Source organism: Panicum virgatum, chromosome 7N, assembly GCF_016808335.1.
Source record: "Panicum virgatum strain AP13 chromosome 7N, P.virgatum_v5, whole genome shotgun sequence".
Classification (NCBI taxonomy): Eukaryota; Viridiplantae; Streptophyta; class Magnoliopsida; order Poales; family Poaceae; genus Panicum; species Panicum virgatum.
The window spans coordinates 10870264-10891219 of record NC_053151.1 but is presented as its reverse complement, the minus strand read 5'-3'; the positions used below and the strand labels follow the sequence as shown (position 1 = coordinate 10891219).

Sequence of the window (20956 nt, the reverse complement as noted above, 5' to 3'; positions counted from 1 at the left end):
TTTAGGGGGTTATATGAACAAAACCTCCATACCTCATGCTTCCCCTAAAAAAATCTTATGCTTCTTTCTGTCAAACGATGCAAATGGTGCACGTTCTACAGCTCATAATCATGTGTAGTAATTGTTTTGCCTTATCAAATTTGCATCAACAACCCACATATTAACATCTTATTAAACCTCCACATCTTAACATCTTATTAGAAAAACACATCTTAACAGGTGGCCAAAATGACGATGGAAATGACAAACAATTTTCTACAATATGTCACCTTACAAATAGTGTTTCCATAAACTGCGAATTCTTGAACAAACCATAACAGGCAAGAGCTAAAAAAGACACAGTACCACCTTACTACTTTGTGCAGGTTACCGGTAACCGCAGCATCACTGAATCAGATGTGGTTTACACCAATGAAGCATACAGATCCTACCATTGAAGCCTTAATGACAAGCAGGTCCAGATCAGTAAGGGGTTCATTACCGACCAAGCGACCTTCGCATACACGCATCACAGTACCACCAACAATAAGTTGATGTTCATCTCCAGGGTTGACACTGGTAGTAAACAAGGCGCTTCGTGATTCACCGTCCCTAGCCCAGGCATTTATCAGCAAATCCCTCAAATAGACAGATATGACAGGACGCATAAGCTGGCGGCTCGGCGAGGACAATGTGACTCTAGGTGAGGCGGAGCAGGGCGCGCTTGCCAAGGCGGTTGAGCAAAGCAGGCCTTGTAGACCCCCACTGTCGGCATCCTCTTTCTCACAGGGATCCTCCGCAATGCCAGAACTCTAACCCATTATATTGGCAGCTGTGCTGATCCCCTGGATCCTCTTCAAACTTGCTTCGCTATGCGCCTCGTGGGATAGGGCTTTCACGTCTTGTTTTCTTCCTCTCAAATTCTGGGATTGCAATAGTAATTCATCCAAAAAACAATTGAAGACGAAATTTATCTCTATGCGCTTTGTGCAATCTTGTGCCATCCAAACACTAGCATTGGATTGGAGGCCAATTTCGATTCCCACTCTTGTTTGGTATTGGATCCATTTTCAGGTCACGATATAGAACATGATGCTTTTTATAATATAGATCAATTAGGGGTTCATTACCGACCAAGCGACCTCCACATGCATCACAGTAGCACCAACAATAAGTTGAACTTCATCTCCATGGTTGACCCTGGGAGTAAACAGGGTGGGGTGCTTGGAGATTCACCGCCCCCAACCTGTTGGGCATTGATTATCAGCCTATCCTTCAAATAGACAGACAAGATAGGCTAGATAAGTTGGATCATAGCTCCCCGACCATCACCACCAGTGACAGCGTCAGCCGCTTGTTCGTTGTCGTAAAGCACGAGCCTGTCCTGGATGCTAGTGGTGTAGGCAGTGATTTTTCCATAAAAAACTCCCTGCACAACTTCAACTTCAACTGTTATAGTTGCCTCCACTGCATGTTTTCAACCTCACACTCCTTCGCCGTTCGACCTGTGCCCCTAATAGATAAGGTTCCTTAACTAAGTTGTGAGAACCGCCCAATTTGATACTATTTTAAACGAATTGTCGATCATTATCATCCAAATGAGAGTTAACACGTGCTTGCCGGAGAGCGTGCCACGTGTTATCCCAGGGGCGTCCCGACCAAAATGGGGGCCCAGTGCGAAATGCTAAGATAAGGCCCTAATGGTCTAGTAAAATCAAACAACAGTAATAAGTAACATATAAATAGGATATTTCAAAAATTATCGTAGCTATTTTTCACTTGAAGGACTTTATTCTTTGGTAATTCTTTGAAATAAAATCTTGCTCAAGAATCATATTTGTTTCTTTCTACGCTTTTGATAGCCAGAATCATATTTCCTATGTTGTTTTGTCGACGACATGACTTGCATTTGTAATGAAAAGAACAAAATTAAAAGATGTATTTTAATCATCAAGACATCAACATAATTAAACAAGGAAAGAAGAAAATAACACAGAATTAAATCTTACTCTTGGGCTGGCCTTCCGCCTTGGCGAGTGCCTCTGCAGGTGCAGCCAATTGCAAATGCAAGTAACGATCAAGATGGAACACACCTGCGATGGAATTGGATTTGAATGCAGATGGGCGTTGGGCGGTTTGGGCTCTGAACGAGACACGAGTCCTACTCAGTACTCACCTGTCACCGACACCGCAGGCCGCGATGCTGCTTGCCTACTTGCTTTGGACGAGAGTAGAGACACGAGTCTGCCGCCGGCCGCGATGCTGCTTGCTTTGGACGCACGCAGCGGCCAGGGGCGATGCCTGCCGCGATGGCGATGCTGATGCCCGATGGGCGAGAAAGCCGAAGCGTCAGGGTTTCGCGTCGTGTGTGCGTCGAGAGAATTAGAGTGCTGCCGATCGGTTCAACTTCTATTAATTTGGGCCTCGTTTCCTATAGAATGGGCTGCAAACTCATGGAATTGAAACCTCCTATACTACTATATACTAAGATGTACTTCATATTTTGGGGGCCCTTCAAATTTGGGGGCCATGTGCAGTCGCACAGCCCGCACGGGCCCAAGGACGCCCCTGTGTTATCCCATATCTAGGGACACGAATAACTGATACGTCATTCATCCAAAATAATATCAAATCCGGTAGTCCCGGTATGTGCTCCAACATACGTCCAGAATTAGCATATGCACATACCGTTTACAATCGAATACATCGCCAATAATCCACAAAAGAGCAGTTTTACAAAAACAGAGTTCGAAACTTAATATTACAAGTTCAATATAGGTGGGTTTCAAGCTTCACTTACAAGCCTTGGGCTCACGAAAGTCATAATAAACAGAAACTTAAAGTTTATTGTATTTACATACTCTCACGGAGCTTGATTACGATAAAGACTTACTAAAGTAATGATGCCTTGCTCAAGGACACCATTACAGCCACCATGACCTACTCTTCCCCCACGTTTGGATCAGCGGGGTAGAAGTGGCCGAACACCACTTCCGGCTCACCTGCAACTAGGTTTAGAAAGCAACATGAGTACAAAAGGTACTCGCAAGACTTACGTGATTACATATACAAGGATCATGCAATGGCTCAAGTAAAAGCTTTAAGGTTAAGTAATTATTGCAGAAGCATTAGCTCTGTACACTATCACCTATCAGAATTAATTAATATTGCCCAAACCCCCAAACAATTTTAGTTGATTACGAGTATATCAAATAAAGTGACACAGAGGTGCCATGAACCATTTCCACCAAACCAAAATTCTACGAGGAGTTCATGGGATAAGGAGCTTGCTCATAACCGAGAGCGCGGCAATTCGAATTGATTATAACCTTGCAAGAGTGTACTACTTTACCCACACGACGCAAGGACCATGCGACTCACCCAACCGGCCAGAGTTGGATAAGGGGATACTCGCGTCAGCCGTTCCCAACAAGGCTCGATCATTGAACCTCACACCTAACTTACGAGTAGAGACTTAGTTCCACCAGGGACATCTCTAAACTTTCCTACACATAGGTCCACCTGGGGACACACTAAGCCTCTCTGCATAGCCCGTAGCCACGTATCTAGGACTGCACATCAATGATCAAGTGAAAGGAGGTAATTGGCTTATCCGTACCATTATATTGGATATGTGGTAGTACGGAAAGGTGCTCAAAACCGACATCATCCACGGACGGTCCTTAAACGATTCAAGCGGACTATGCCCCATGTGACTCCATTCTCTAGGCCCTACCATTCCGCTCGAATCTCGATACTACCAAACTCTTAACAACCCAACCGAACCAGTGCAATCAAGGGTAATCGGTAAATGTGATCCTCCAAACCATTCCTGTCTAGCGAGCAATGTAAGTATTCTAAGCAGGGCTAAGCATCTAGTCAAGTTAAGTAATTAACTAACTAACTAGTGCCAAGAACAAGGATAACAAATCAAGGAAGGACTATGCATCAAGATAGGTACAACAATGCAATACATACATACTATACATATATATCCCAACAATACCCAGGTGGAATAGCTAAACTAAATCAAATTAGACAGGTGCAAGGAATATGCTTAGCTGCTTGCCTTGGTTAACTTTAGGCTCAACCACGAACGAGATTCCGGGTTCAGGCTCCACGGACTCGGTGGGCTCCACGGGTTCGACCTCCGACGGTTCGGTCACTATAATGCATGAATGCAATGCAAGAATTAAGAAATGAACTTATACAACAAGCATAAATCATGAAATAATTTGAGCATGCCGAGAACATTGCAAGGAACTCATGAAAATTGGATTTGCAGCAAAAGCATTTTCCTATAATTAATCATAAATATATTAGTTTTCAGCAGTTCAAAACAAGATAAATCAGAAAACACATGCAAACTTATCTAAGCAACTCCAAGAAAATTATCATAGATACTAGGCAGGAACACAAGGCTAACAAAACTAGTTTTGCCATTTTACCACTTTCCAGTGCAAAGTTCTATATTAAATCATTTTCGGACAGAGCAAACAAAAACACACTAAAACCCTAACAAAAATTAGTGAAACATACAAAACAATATTTTTCCAAAGTAGAACCCGACGATATGAACCCAACAAAACAAGTTTCATATTTTTCGGTACTATACACGAATTTCTATGGATTTCGCAAGTTTGTAGACAAATAAAACCTAAGAAAACCCTAGCAAAATTGCTATGTACACCCGGATCCGTCCACACCCGCCAGGCCAGAGACCGACAGGTGGGCCCCACGGGCGGTGGCCCTCCCAGGCCTGGTCAAGGCAAGGCCAGAGGCCTTGGCCCGCCCGGGACCGCGGCCACGACGCAGGCGCGGCGCAGCGCGCGGCGACCGCGGCGCGGTGGCGGCGCGGCGGGCGCGAGCCGGTGCGGCGAGGCGGGGCCGAAGCAGGGCAGGGGGGCGCGCGCACCGCATGTTCCAGGTGATAGTGAAGCTCACCGGCAACGTGGATGGCGTGGAACGTCAGCGGAGGAGCAGCGCGACGAGCAGGGGCGGCGGCGGGCGGAAGCGCGCGCCGGCGGCCCAGCAGGGAGGGAGAGGGGGCTAGTTTAGGGGCGAAATCGGTCACAGGGAGGGAGGTGAAGCTGCTCCTACGAGGAATCGGCGAGGGGATCACCGAAGACGACGAATCGCGGTGGCCGGCGGAGCTCTTGGTGGCGGCGGCAATGGAGATGGGGGCCAACGGGGCTAGGGTTTGGGCAAGGGCCGGTCGGGCACAGGAGCTAGAGGGGAGGGGGAGCGGACGGCCGGTGCAGATAAGGACGGGGCGGCACGAACGCCGTAGAAGGCCGGGGAAGCGGTGGAACGCCCCTGGGAGGCCGGCGCGTGGCGTTGACGGCCTGTGCGCGGTCGCGGGATGGGCGCGGTGTGGCGTGCAGTGGACGAGGATGGCCGGCGGTGAGGCTGACACGCGACACGAGGATGGTCGACGGTGAGGCAGACGCGTGGCATGCCACGACGCGTGGGCCGACGCTCGACGTCAGGGTCGTGACAACTCTCCCCCCTTAAGAAAATCTCATCCCGAGATTTAGGTAGACAAGAGGGGAAGGATAAAACTTGGACTAGGTTGAGGCCATATTCACCTAGACAAGAAAAACCTCTAAGAGATGGTGCATAAAGACAGGGATGATGTGGCATGAGACATTCCTTAGGGTTTTCTTGATGGTGATTGTGTACACATATAACAGTATCCATAAAAATAAACTTCATTAAGAAAGTGGGGTGTGGTAGGGAGAAAACTTACTCATTGGAAAAGAATTCCGGGTATTCTTGACGTAACCAATCCTCACGCTCCCAAGTGGCTTCATCTTTGGAGTGATCGCTCCATTGAACCTTCACAAACTTCACCATGCTACGCTTTACTCTTCTTTCGTCATGATCAAGAATGGCAATTGGGTGTTCTTCGTAGGTAAGACCCGATTGAAGGTCAAGTGACTCAAGGTCAACGGCGTCAGCTAGAACACGATGGCACTGCTTCAATTGAGAGATATGAAAGACATTGTGCACTGCGGAGAGTGATTGAGGAAGTTCCAATTGATAAGCCACTGCTCTAACTTTCTTGATGATCCGAAAAGGTCTGACATAGCGTGGCGCTAACTTTCCTCTGACTTGAAAATGGCGAGTTCCCTTAAATGGGGAAACCTTGAGATAAACATAATCACCAATTTTGAGATGGAATTCTCGGCGACGACGATCAGCATAAGTCTTTTGACGAGATTGAGCAATGCGAAGATTCTCATGAATAATCCTGACTTGATCTTCGGCATCTTTCACCAAATCTGGACCAAAGAAAGGCCTTTCTCCAGATTCGGACCAATTGATCGGAGTTCTGCACCGTCTTCCATAGAGAGCTTCAAAAGGTGACATTTTGATACTTGCTTGATAACTATTGTTATAAGAGAACTCTGCAAATGGTAAGCAAGTAACCCATTTCTTTTCATATATGAGAGCACAGACTCACAGCATGTCTTCTAAAATTTGATTGACTCTCTCGGCTTGACCGTCGATTTGAGGATGATAAGCAGTACTGTAAGTGAGATCGGTTCCCATAGCTTCATGAAGACTTCTCCAAAAGTGAGCAACAAACTAAGGACCGCGGTCAGAAACAATTTTCTTAGGAACACCATGAAGACAGACAATGCGAGTGAGAAACAACTCCGCATATTGCTTGACAAGATAAGTAGTCTTGACCGGAAGAAAATGAGCCGACTTTGTCAAACGATCCACGATTACCCATATAGAATCATACCCTTGAGAAGACTTGGGTAATCTAGAGATAAAATCCATTCCAATTTCTTCCCACTTCCATGATGGAATGGGTAAGGGCTGAAGGGTACAAGCTGGTTTGAGATGCTCGGCTTTAACCTTTTGGCAAACATCGCACTCAGCGACATATCGAGCAATTTCTCACTTCATGCGAGTCCACCAAAATTTTTGCTTGAGATCTTGATACATTTTGGTACTGCCCGGATGAATGGAGAATTGAGAACTATGAGCTTCATCCAGGATAATTCGTTTGAGGCTATGATCCTTAGGCACCACAATACGCTTCCAAAAGAATAGAACTCCTTCCTTATCAGTGGAGAAGCATCGAGCTTTGCCCTCTTTCATTAATTTCCGAATTCGAGCCATACCCTTATTCTTCTTTTGGGCTTCCTTAATTTGATCATAAGGGTCAAATTTGACCGTAAGAGTAACAAGATAGCCTTTTTAAATTATGGAAATTCCAAGTTTCCGGAGATCATCACAAAGAGTATGTACAGGAGGAGCTATGGTCAGGCAATTGCATTGAGCCTTCCGGCTTAGTGCATCAGCGACGACATTTGCCTTACCAGGATGATAATGCACTTCAAGATCATAATCCTTGATTAGTTCAAGCCATCGACGTTGCCTCATGTTGAGATCAGATTGAGTGAAAATATACTTGAGACTCTTGTGATCAGTATAGATGTTGCAATGATTACCAAGCAAATAGTGACGCCATATTTTGAGAGCATGGACAACAGCCGCAAGCTCTAAATCATGGGTAGGATAATTTTCTTCATGTCGCTTGAGTTGTCGAGAATCATAGGCCACTACTCGGTCTTCTTGCATAAGGACACAACCCAGACCGATGCGAGAAGCATCGCAATAAATATCAAAACTCTTGGAAATATTTGGCTGAGCAAGAACAGGAGCGGTAGTGAGACGATCCTTAAGGGTTTGAAAAACTTCTTCACAGGCTGGGGACCACTCAAACTTAATCCCATTCTTCAGTAACTCGGTCATAGACTTCGTAATTTTAGAAAAATTCTCTATGAACCGGCGGTAATATCCCGCAAGTCCTAGAAAACTCCGAACATCATGGACATTCTGAGGTAGCTTCCAATCAAGAACATCTTGCACCTTACTAGGATCTACAGCAATACCATCCTTGGAGAAAATATGACCCAGAAAAGATACTTCTTCAAGCCAAAACTCACATTTGCTAAACTTGGCATAAAGACGATGTTCTCTCAGCTTTTGAAGGACAATATGAATATGACGAGCATGATCTTCCTGGGTCTTGGAATAAATGAGAATATCATCAATGAAGATGATCACAAAGACATCAAGTCCTCCATGAAGATGCTATTCATCAGATACATAAAATAAGCTGGCGCATTGGTGAGGCCAAAGGACATGACAGTGAATTCATAGAGACCATATCTAGTAGAAAAAGCCGTTTTTGGAATATCTTCATTCCTGATCTTGATTTGGTGATATCCTAACCTTAAATCAATCTTGGAGAAATATCGAGCTCCCGAGAGTTGATCAAATAAGATATCAATCCGAGGAAGAGGATATTTGTTCTTGACAGTGACTTCATTTAACGGACGGTAATCAACACACATCCGCAAACTATCATCTTTCTTCTTTACAAAAAGAGCCGGGCATCCCCAAGGAGAGGAGCTCGGACGAATAAAACCCTTGTCCAATAAAGTTTTGAGTTGTCTCTTCAATTCCTTCAACTCACTGGGAGGCATTCGGTAAGGCTGTTTAGAGATAGGAGCAGTCCCGGGCATGAGCTCTATAATGAATTCCACCTCACGATCAGGAGGCATACCCGGTAATTTTTCCGGAAAGACATCTGGATACTCACACACCACGGGAATATCTTCCAAAGCAGTAACTTTAGTATTCGGCAAAGCATATAAACAACATTCCATCTTGGCAAAAGAGAGTAGAACTCTATTCCCTAAGGGATGCAAAAGATCGATGGTGCGGGGCCCACATTTGATAACTCCATCATGCTTACCCAACCAATTCATCCCAAGAATCACATCTAACCCCAGCTTGTCTAGAATGAGAAAATTGGCTCGAAAAGTAACTCCCTCAATGAGAATTGGAACCTCATTAACAAAGTGTCTGGCAATGATTTCCCAATCCGGTGATTCTATATGGTATGGCACTTGTAGGTTTTGCATCTCAAGCTTACTATGCAGTATAAATTTCTTACTGATGGATGATAAAGTTGCTCCAGATTCAAAAAGAACCATCGCAGGGTGAGAATTGATTAGGAGCGTACCCATGAGAACTTCGACATTCTCCGGAATTTCTTCAGCGGTAGTGTAGTTGAGGCGGCCACGTTTAGGAGCTTGTTGTGGCTTTACTTCTTGGTGTGATGCTTGAGATAGAGGGTTATTAGGCCTGGGTGCATTGAAGGCACTGCCACGCCTCGGAGAGGGGCAATCCCTGGAGAAATGGCCTATACCGCCACAATTGTAGTATGGACTCTTTGCAGCAACATTTGGATTGCTCCAATAGGCATTGATCGGCCTAGGAGCTTGTCCTTGAGGAGATTGAGGGTGACACACAATCCACATAGGACGGGGAGGTTGAGCTCCCGGCGCCCGAGGTGGAAAAGGAGAAGGCCCCAGACGTTAACGTGAGGAGCTACCGCCCGCAGAGGTAGGAGCAGGACGCTTGTTCTTTGCTTCAAGATTCTTCATCTTGTGCTCGGCTCTGATGGCAATATTCACCAAGTCATTGAAGTCTTCAAACTTGGTAATGGAGAGCTTGTCTTGCAATTCTTCAGAAAGCCCATCATACAGGCGTTCTTGCTTCTTGGCATCGGTAGCCACTTCTTCAGGTGCATATTGTGAGAGAGTGTTGAAGGCATTGACATAGGCCATCACATCACGACTTCCTTGAGTGAGATTCAGAAATTTCTTCTTCTTGATATCCATGATACCCTTGGGAATATGCAGATTGCAGAGGGTGAGCGACTCACACTCCTCGTCGAGGTCGAACGATGTGAAGTCAACGGCGCAGAATCGGTTGTGGTAGTAGCCCCCCTGTTTGGGATCGAAGTCGATTACGCGACTGCGAGCCAATCCTTCCAACCGGAAGCCGCGGTCGTCCCCGGCCTTGATGAGGCGGCGCCCCTCCTCCAAGGCTTCCTGCCTGAGCCGCTCCGCCTCCGCCGCTCGCTCCTCCTCGGTGATGCCTGAGAAATCCGGAAGCTTCAGCTTGCTGAGCCGCATGTACTCCTGGATCCACACCGATTTCTCTTCCTTGACCATGGCCTGCTTCGCCGCCAGCTGCTCCTCCCTCAGGCCCGCTGAGAAATCCTTGTCCTTCATCCCCAGGACGAGGTCCCGGATCTTCTCATGGACCACGCGCAAGCGGGCCTCGACCTCTTGCACCTCCGCCCACAGACGCAACTTGGGTGCCTTTGCCTTCTCCTCCGCCTCCGGCATGGTGGGATAACAACCGCCGCCGCCGCCGCCGCCGCCGATCGTATCTGGGACGGTGACAGGAGCGTCGACTTGGCTTCTTTCTTCTCCATCTTATATTTATTTATATATTAGACAAATGGATCAGAGCCCATTGGACGGCCTTCTTCTTTTTTTCTCGACGAGTGTCAGCCCGGCCCAATGTGGAAAAAAAAAGAACAGAAATAATTAGATAACTAAGATTATTACATCAGAGTCAGAGAGTTTGAGAACACCATTTGCCATGCTTCTCTGACGGATGTATCTTTGCTCTTACGTCGAAACGCCCATGACCGCGCTTCCACTGCACAAGCGCTCAGGGTTTGCGAGATGGTTGCATGATCTTGCCCGAACATGAAGTTGTTTCGCTTCTTCCAAAGCTCCCAGCAACACAACAAGATGGAGTTGAATTCTTGAACGGGGATGTGTGGTGGTCGCTCGATGGTGTGCAGGCCCCGAGCCTGAATGTTGGGGTGTATATCTGTGCTCTTATAGCTGCCCAGAACTGCTGTGCAAAGGGGCATTGGAAGATATTGTGGGATGTAGTTTCAGCTGCCAATCCACATATGTCGCAGCAGTCATCTTCCAATATTTTCCTCCTTTTCATATTTTACTTACATATTGGATACGTCCTTGCTGCAGTTTTATAGCAGTTTTCTCTTCTTCTATTAATGCGCAGGCTAAAACTATCCTGCTGCACCCTAGTCACAGACCATACCATACCAGTAAATGTGTCATCCCATGGAAATTCTATGATCATTGGGTTCAGTCAAAACGGGCATGCTCTTGACCTTGGAATTCTTCTGTGACATGCACAATCTGTTCGGCCATAGTCTAAGTACACAGTAATTATCGAGCTAGGTACATCAATGGTGTCATAATGCGAAATTAAGCTCTCTTAAAGCTTGGTAGTCATCTTCCTAGAGGTTACATTTTCAGTAGAAGTCAATGAGAACACTTGCTGTTTTATCAAGTCAGTGATAACCCCGCCCTTGGAAGCACATCCATGCACCTGTCGCCCAGGCCTCACAATGCCTAAAATGCCAGACATATTCAGAATACTGCTATAAAGAAGAAGAAGAAGAAGAAGAAGAAGAAGAAGAAGAAGAAGAAGAAGAAGAAGAAGAAGAAGAAGAAGAAGAAGAAGAAGAAGAAGAAGAAGAAGAAGAAGAAGAAGAAGAAGAAGAAGAAGAAGAAGAAGAAGAAGAAACACATCATCTTGATGGCAGGCAGGCAGGCAGGCAGGCACACAGCCACTGATGAGAGGATTCCATATATAGAGCCCGCAGTGGTCAGGTTCTCCACCTTGTCAAAATGGAAGGACTGTCTACAAGATGAATATCCATAGACAGAGCCCAGAGCAGACAGAAAGAATGCACCAGCATGCCTTATCAATCCATCATATATAGACACGGAGCGCCGAGCAGAGTCCAAATGCCTGCACTTGCAATACATGTCGATCGACCAACACACACAACCTAATACCAAATCAGTTTCAGTGTTGGTAACCACCATCCGGTCATGAGTCTCTCCCCCAAACTCATATATACTTTGATCCAATCAGCACAGGAACCAACGACCGTCAGTCGCGTCATAAGGCTCCTCGCGGGCCCAGGGATCTGACTTGGCACTACAAGCTACCGTGGCAATGCTGAGTTGGCCAAAAACCGGGTTGTTTATTTTTTAGGCGGTTTCGTAAGTTTGGGGTTTTGCGGTTCGAGGTTGTGAGCTAGACAACCATGACAAGTTTAAATAGACTTTACCCAGGACAAAAAGAAATATGAAGATACTGATATGAAGCCATGGCATTCATTTTTTTTTTTTTTTTGGGGCCTCTTAGTGCATCCCACCCGTTAAAAAAAAGGGGGCTGAATGCAAAATCCATAGAGTTATTAGGTCTGCTTCTTCCGATCGATCCCACCACCCGCTCTTCCGCGATCGACCACCACTTCTCCTTCCACGACGCATCTGCGTTCGCCCTCCACGTACAGTCCACTCCTCCACACGCACCTCCAATACGTCCTCACTCTTCCTGATGGCAGCATTTGCCGGCGGCATTGATGCCCTGCGCCAGCTGTACGTTCGACGGCATGGCATGCATCTGAGAAATGCGCGCGGCGCAACATGATGGAATTAACGCCATGATCAACGACGGGTACGTGAAGGTGAAGCGGCCGGCCTGATCGAGCAGGCGCGCGCTGGAGGTTGAACCGTGCTCACTCGGGGCAGCCACGGCTTGCTCAGTCTAGGATGGGAGGGAGGCCAGTGTCACTGCATGCGCCTTCTTGTGCCGTTTTAATTTTCAGGGCTGCTGACCCGTGCTGACTGCCAACTCAGCTTGTTCGGGTGAATTCGATAGGTGCAAAAGTGAAGGGTCGGCTCACTGCATCTTTTTGGCTGAATGCTAGTCTGATACATCTGTAGCTAACGAGCTTTAACACGGAGATTTCACTTGCATGTCGACGTACAATTGGAGTTAATTGGGACTCCAGGTACCGATTCTTCGTTCATGCCTGTGGCTAAACCTTTCCTGTTTTCGGTTTACTAACGATATGTGGAGACTGACCAATGACTACTCATTGGAGCATATCTGCTTCATCCACTTGAGGTAGTCTAGTTCCTATGCTTGAAGCTGTCACGGCCATTTGTTAATTCCAGAAGACAGGATTGCTGTTCATTTCCATGATGCATAACATAACCATCCCTGTCTCCCTTCAAGTAAGCAGTGACCATTTCCTGCATCTTGTCAGTAGGCCCATAATATTCACAAGAAGCTCACCTAAGCCTAACACATTGCTCGTATGCAAAGGGTTTGGCAGCTTATCCGTTCTTCCATGTTGAGTGAGCTGAAAAATGCGGCAGCAGCATTTGCCTACTGCCTGACATTTTTGTATACAAGCATCTGGCTTTTCTTGTCCTGCTCTCGCAACATAAAAAGGGAGGGACAACGTGCTGTATTCTGTAACATATTGCATACCAGAATGAATTTACAATCACCACAGTAGCTTTCAGGAGGGTCATTTCTTTGGCAGCATATCACGTGTAAATTTACTTGTTTCCCAGTCTCAGAGCTGGTTTTAATCCATCGACGTGGTTAGTCTAGGGAGAATTTTAAATACGAATTGAAATAACCCCTTAAATGTACATATAAATTACTCAACATGCCATTATAAAATATGAATTTAAAGAAGCCCTAAATCTACATATAAATTACCCAATATGCCATCATAAAATATAAATTAAAATAATTTCTAAATTTGCATAAACATTACCCACAATGAAATTACAAAAGATGAATTAAAACAATCAGCTCTAATATTATTACGGATTAAATTTATATCTCCTAAAACTCTAACCCGTGCGAGAGCACGGGTTGATGGACTAGTCCCATCTAATGCTTCTAGGTCGGCCTTTTCCTGGAGCATTGCCAATTATTATATTAGAACGGCTTGCAGTGTACTAGTTGTCTAGTGTAATAACAACTGATTACTATCAGAGTGTTGAAATATGTTACTTTGCAGGCAGCCATAACTTATTTTGCATTTTAAATGTCGATTGAAAATGACGTGGCAGTGACAACTTGGAAGTAAAGTAGCACCTCTTTTTTGACATGGGGTGTGTTGCTGCTCCGCCTGGAAAGAATGATCAAATGTTGTGATTTGTGAACGGCAGTAGGTAATGGAAGCTGAGTATTATATTGGAGTTTGTCTTGCCACCAAACCATAACAGTTCTTTTCAATAAAAGAAACCATAACAGTTCTTGCACGAGTTTATATACGATATAAATCTGACTATATATTTCATTTTGTTGCCCTGGCACAGAAATATACGATTGTCGCGCAGCTTTATCATATATAAATGTTAGTGGAACACGCTTAAGCATATGGGTGAAAAAGGAAAGAGGAAAATAGGCACAGTGACCAAAGAACCTAACCTACTTTGCCAACTGATGAATGGTGACCTTAGAACAAAAAGTTTTCGCATTTCCTGATGTACTTGTTTCATCGTCTATGTACATTACGCCAAAACAGGCTAATGACATACATATAGCCTTGGGTGACTGAATACAAAACAAAAGCTGACTACCATTCTAATATCCTGCATTACCATATGCCGTCAAAATAATAGCTGCAGTCCTTTTGGCATCTCCCATGATATTTATATCACCTTCAATATGTTCTTCGTTTCATAATTTGCTGCTGGTGATGCTGGAGTCTAGCAGTTCTTCTATAGCGAATGACACAGGCCATTCTCCAAGTCAATATGCAGACCGGGTTGAGGCTGCCGATGACACGCGTTCAGAGCTCTTCACATTGTACCGTTCATACACTTTTTCACGGTTCTCATTCCACCAGTTTTCTGCCTGATGCTCACCGAATCGTCTTCAACTGCGAAAGGTACATTTTGGAAAAAGGCAAGAGTTCAAAAATAAAATACTACTGGTTTCTCAATGTCAGTCAATGCAGCAATCCAGGATAGCTATATACAGTATTACTCACTGCTACACATAACGGGCAAAGTTCTGGTCTGCCCGCTCAGACTAGTGCAGCCTTCATTTCTATAAACATGTGCAGAGGAGAACATTTTTGTGTCCTAGAATTTAAATGAATGAAAGACACGCACACACACAAGGCTGCATATGAGAAATGAAACTGAAAAGGTCCAGAAAACAGAGGTAAATTATAGTGTAAGTCACCTGAAGCGAACCCTCTTTAGATCCCGGGTCCCATCACGGAGGGTTGTGAGTGTTATGTATACACCAGGTTCATACTGTTCGATCCATTCAGCCTGAACTTGGTTGTTTGGTAACGATATTGTGGCTCGAGGCTTGTAGCCATCCTCACCATTTTGAAGGGACATAGCATCCATGCTCGCATTATCATCCACTCTACTGCCTGCAGTCAGCATCTCATCACTGCTGCTGCGTGCTCTTCGATTGGGAAGCTCCGAATCATGAGGACTGGTAATTCTTAGGCTGTGAGTGCTGCAATCACTATTTTCACTGACATTACCCAGTAATTTATGTTGGCCTGAGATTCCATTGCAATGTGATGATCGTCCAGAGTTGGGACTATGTGCAGTTGAAGCATTGAGAGACTCAGTCCGTGGCTGGTGAATTCCATTCATGCTAGAGTAGCTAGCAACATGTGACTCGATGCCATTTGGAATATGCACTTGCTTTATCTCATTGGCATTATAGGCCCCGTGATCTGGTGGCAATCTCTCAGCCATATCCTTCAGCTAGACAAGTCACAAAGGTACACACAAGTAAAGCTACATTGTTTCTGATTAAAATAATATGCCTACTCCTATCTTTAATTTTTCTCAAATGTACAAATGAGTCCAGTAAATATTTTGGCAGGTTCTATATAGGAAATAAGCAAATATAATTGTGACGCTAATATAAAGAAACAACAGAAACCACACATTTTACAGAGTTTACCCCAGGAAAAAAAGGACAACCACAAGGCAATATTGTATTATCTAGAAAGTGATTTCGAATAATGAAAAACTTTAAATGTTGAGTATTTTTGTTAGTTGACTCAGTAAAACATCTCAGAAACCATAGAAGTAAGAGATTAAGGATTACCTGAGCAGTTAAAGACTTTATAACTTCTTTGGCAGCTTTGGATTTTGCAGATTCTTCTGCCACCAGTGTCATGGCCTCTTGTACTTTCTTGGCTGATTTTTGCAGCTCAAGTTCTTGAAGGTCACAACGATTTCTCAGGTTATCAACCTATATGGGTAAAAATATTAATTGATGCTACATAATAAACATAAAAGGCAACCATTCTGCTGAATAATGAGGAATACATACCTGAGCACGGAGTCTTTCAACTTTCCTGATTTAAGAGCTCATTTGCTTTAACAATATTATCAGTAGCACTTTTTGAGAGAGAGACCATGGGCCGTTGGAACTGGAGTGGTCGAGCGTGGAGGACTGGGCTTGCGAGAGAAAGGGGATACAGCTCTTGAAGTAGTTACTGAGCGAGCTGCAGATATGCGTACTGCTCTTGGACCTGATCTGTTCATATCGAAGCCACCAGACAAAGCAATATCACTCAGCTGCAGAAGCGAACTGACTTGAGGATTCCGGAGAAATGACAATCCATCAGTTTTCTTCCCTTGCCGTGCTGCCTTGATATCCAAACTTCTAATCATATCCATATTACTATGCAAACTAGATTTCACAACTTTAGCATCACCATTGCTTTCAGCAAGTTGGTAGGAAACAGGATCTTTCTTCCGGTTAGCTGAATTAGGGTCTGAGGCATTATTCAACTTCAAGAAACATGAATCACAAACACGGTAAGGTTTCCCTGGATTAGGAGCCAATGCTGCTCTCAAAGCCTTCCGTGAGGTGCAGGCATTACAATGGACAAGTCCACAGTTATAGCAGTTACGCCTCTTTCATGTAAACCCAAATGGTTGTCGACATGAGGAGCACTGTGATTGGTCAGCTCCAGAGACCCATTTATGTTGGCAAATAGCAGCAGTGAAGTTTGCACCACATGCTATGTACCTAACAGCTCTATCTTTCAAGGCTTCAACAAGTGTAGGCACCTTCCTATCCTCTATATCTCCATGGTCCAATCTTCCATTAGCTCCCTTTCCCCATGTAAAAACTTCACTCCTACTTGTCAAAACCACAACATGGTAGGACCCACAAGCAATTTGGAGAACATGTTCACCTGCAATCTTGTCTTCAACTAAGCATGGAATCCTTCCATCTGATTAAGGATTTCCAAGCTGACCATAAACAGCATTACCCATACTCAAGACTTGTCCAGAAGTTGTCAAGGCTACAGTAAGATTGTGACCACATGCTACCCTGTAAAAATCATGATCAATAAGGGTAGCCACGCAAGACGGCTTAAGTCGAGCTTCTTTGTCACCGTGACCAAGTCGATGTTTGTCACCATCACCCCACGTGAACAGTTTTCCAGCGGATAGCTTCAGACTTGAACTGGACCGAGTGACAATAACTTCCACAATAGCTACAGTGTGCCACACACCACATGCTACAGCAATTGTTTTCAATCCTGATAGTGACTCTACCTCCTTTGGGTAAGAAACGCTTTTCAGATCTCCATGTCCTAATACACCAAATGAACCATCCCCAAAGGTAAATAATTGACCCATGGATGTAATGAAGGCTGTATGCCAGGTCCCACAAGAAACATATGCAACTTGAAGACCTTCCAATGCTCCAGAAATCCTCTTAGGTATCCAGTGTCCTACATCATTGCCGTGCCCTAGAAGTCCAACATTGTGAGTTCCATCTCCCCAGGTATAAAGCTCACCTGTTGTTGTAACAGCACAGGTATGAAATTCCCCACAGGCAACAAAATCTACATTGGAAACTGTCAAAGACTCGACCAGACGAGGGTGAGCAGAATCTTCCCGTGTTCCATGGCCAAGGCGACCTCCAGAATCTTCACCCCATGTAAAAACCTCACCATTTTTTGTGACCAATGCAGCATGCTTGACTCCACAATCTACATGATATACATCAAGAACTTAACTGGACTCCAATGGCTTCGGAAGGAGGACGTCAATCCTGCCAGTTGATCTAATTACAGTATCGGAACCAGATCGTATGGAATTATCAGAGACAACCTCACCCCACACATACACATCCCCTAAAGAATCACATTCATCTTGTCCAGAACCATGGCTAGATGTGCTGGGGGCACTAGAAATGCTTGCTCTGAGAACATCTGAAGATGGCCCCTTCATGAGCATATTTTTTTGCATCTGATCACAATGCAACCATAAAGCTAGGATAATAGTATTAATGAGCACTCTAAATTACTACTGCCACAGGACTGTTGCAAACAACAACAACACTGAATTGATGAGAGAGGTATATGCTACAAGAATGTGGACATGCCAAATACCTGCATTTATTTGACAGCAAGGCATAAAAATCACGGTCAAGGTGGCGAATATATAAAATTTTATTAAAAAAAGAGAGGCAGCAAGGCATGTGCAGACTGCAGGTTATTACACCACATGCTACTGGACAGAAAGAAGAATAACCCATTTTCCTGGCAATGCTAGGAGCCTAGGAGAACAAATCCAAAGCAATTAAATATAAATTGAAACGTTATGGATGAACAATGATTCCATGTAGAAGTTGACCATGACTAGGTTCACACCATTCACTGCAAGAACCTATCATGAACAGGTCACATTACACTCAAAATGGACGGTCAAAGCCACCAGAATATTAAGGTTACCAACAAAACAGTTAATGGCCAGAAACCACAACTGCCTGTGGACCAAGATTTTTGCAAAACTAGAATTTGAAACCTTGGTCCAGACTCATGATGTAAAGGTTTACAAGAAAATGGGACGTACGTCATTATGAACATAGCTTCTCTGATATTTCACTGAAATTGAGTCCTTGTATGACACATTAACTAGCATCAGGCAGCTATATAGGTTCCACATTTTGCATATATACAAACAGTTTGTGAAGTGAACCCCACAATGTCTGACAAGAGTGAATTAATGCTGGCAACTTGAAATCCTCCACTTTAACCTTTTACTCCCCACAAGATAACCATAATCAGCACACCAAGAATAGCCTGTGTTTGTCTGCTTTGTTAGGATTGTTTATTGACATGTAAATCCACACCACCAGATGACGATTTTACAAACACGGTGATGTACACAGAGAAAGCATTGCTCAGACAACTAGCTTAGCATTACATTACCAGCACAGCCAAAAACCATCAGGTCGCGGAGACAGAGAAATGCAGACCCGAACTGCATTCAGGCAACTTTCCTCCAAAATCACCAAACCAAATCGGTATCAGGGGTGTCTGTAATTAAACTACCTAGGAGTGCTCGAATTACCAAGAATCATCAACACCAAAACCAAAAAAAAAAATACACAGTCCATCGTTTCGTCAGGAAATAAGAACACAGATACACTAGATTCGCTCAGAAATGCGCTAAGGAACCCCCTTTCTAGCAGCACCGGCACCAACAGCTTGGGTGCGCAGAGAAGGGCCAGAAAGAATCAAAAATTGCGCAGGAATGAGAAAGATTCGCGTACCGCGGCGCCTGGGGGAACGAAGCATCAAATCTCCATGCGCCCAAGAAACCCCTCCTCCTCTGCCCCCTGTTGCGCTCCCTACAAGACCGGATCCACCCGGTTGGAGCGCCGCCGGAAGCCAGAAGGTCGCCGGCTGGCGTGTGCCGGAGCGTGGAGCCAATGCGCGAGCTCCCCTCTCTTTCCTCTCCCGCAGTCCCGCTCGCTCTCTCACCTCCTGTCCTGTGCTGGTGATCACGAGGGATGGGCTCCCCTTGTTTGTTCTTTTCCCCTCACTCAGCTCTCTCTTTCTCTCTCTACTCTACGCCGCCTCCATTACTCACTTCACTTCACCTCGCTGCTGCTGCTTTCTTTCTCTTTTTGGGCACTCCGGCCGGCTCACCCGGCGATGTCTGTAGTACTCATCTCCCCCACATGGCCATCTTGCTCTTGCTTTGGACTCTTCACTGTGCTTACTTGTTTTCAAAGGGAGTTACTTGACCGTATCTGCTGGCTTCTCCTCAGAAATAGCCAGCCAGCTAGTCTTGGGTCTAGTCCAGGGAATAGTTAATTTTTTTTTAATTCCTTCCCCTGATGGCACTAGATTATGGGTTTGGTTACTGTTGCTCAGATCTGAATGAATAGTCTTGTTCTTCCCTTGCTCTCTGGCTGACAGACAGACAGATATGCTTCTTTTGCTTCTCAAGAACTGTTGCACACTTGTCCTATTATTTGTCCTACTATTATTTGGCTTGATGCCAGTAACTAGATGGACCGCGCGCTACGCCGTGCCGGCCAGGATTGAGGACGAAGAGCTCCGCCCCGCGAGACCGAGGAGAGCAGGGGCGCCTCCGCCCCGCAGGCCTGCCCCGCGTCCGTCGCGCCTTCACCCCGCGTCCGCTGCGCCTCCACCCTGCCGGCCCGCCGCGCGTTCACCGCGACCAGCTCCGCGCGCCTGTCTCCACCCCGCTGCGCGGCCGTGGCGGGAGGTGGCGGTCGTGGGCGGAGGCGCCGTGAGGAGGACGGAAGAGGGAGGAGGGAGGTAGGGGAAGCTCGCCGTCACTATCGAGCCGCCGCGGAGCTAGAGCTCCCGATCCGCCGCCGGAGAGGGATAGCCTGCGCGAACGCCGAGGGAAGGGAGAGGGCAGCCGCGCCGCCGCCGCGGTGCTCGCCGCCATGCGCTGTGCCGCCGCGGTGCTCGCGGAGCTAGCGGCCGTGCGCCGCGGCGCCGCGTGCTCGGCCGTCACCATGGCCGCCTCCCCGCCGGAGAGAGGAGGGGCTCGCGCTGGGGTCCTCCGCCGTGCCATGGCCGCCTACCCGCTGGAGAAGCCAAGGTCGAGCTCGCCGGAGTGGAGGAGGAGGAGGGAGCCGGGGGCGCCGCGCGGGGGCTGCTCCGCCGCGCCAGATCCGGCCGGTGGGGCAGACCATCTGGCGGTAGCCCCGCCGTGCGCGGATCTCGCATCGGCCGCCGCAACGCACAGGGATAGCCCCCACCGGCGCCCCCCCCCCAGCTGGCCGCCACGCCGCCTGCCGCCGTGCACGCGACGGTTGAAGACTCCTGCACCGGCCCTCTCCTGCGGCGGCGGCGAGACCCCGTCGCCCCCAAATCCTAGGCCGCCGCAAAGAGGAAAAGGAAAGCGCAAAAGGGGGAGAGGGGGAACGGAGACAGAGGCAGCGCACGTGAGTCGGAGGC

At 46.3% G+C, this 20956-nt stretch overlaps 1 pseudogene; it reads right to left on the bottom strand.

Annotated features, from left to right (window-relative positions):
- Positions 1 to 14177: 14177 nt before the first annotated feature.
- LOC120683660 lies at positions 14178 to 19904 on the bottom strand (annotated as a pseudogene).
- Between the last annotated feature and the right edge of the window lie 1052 nt (positions 19905 to 20956).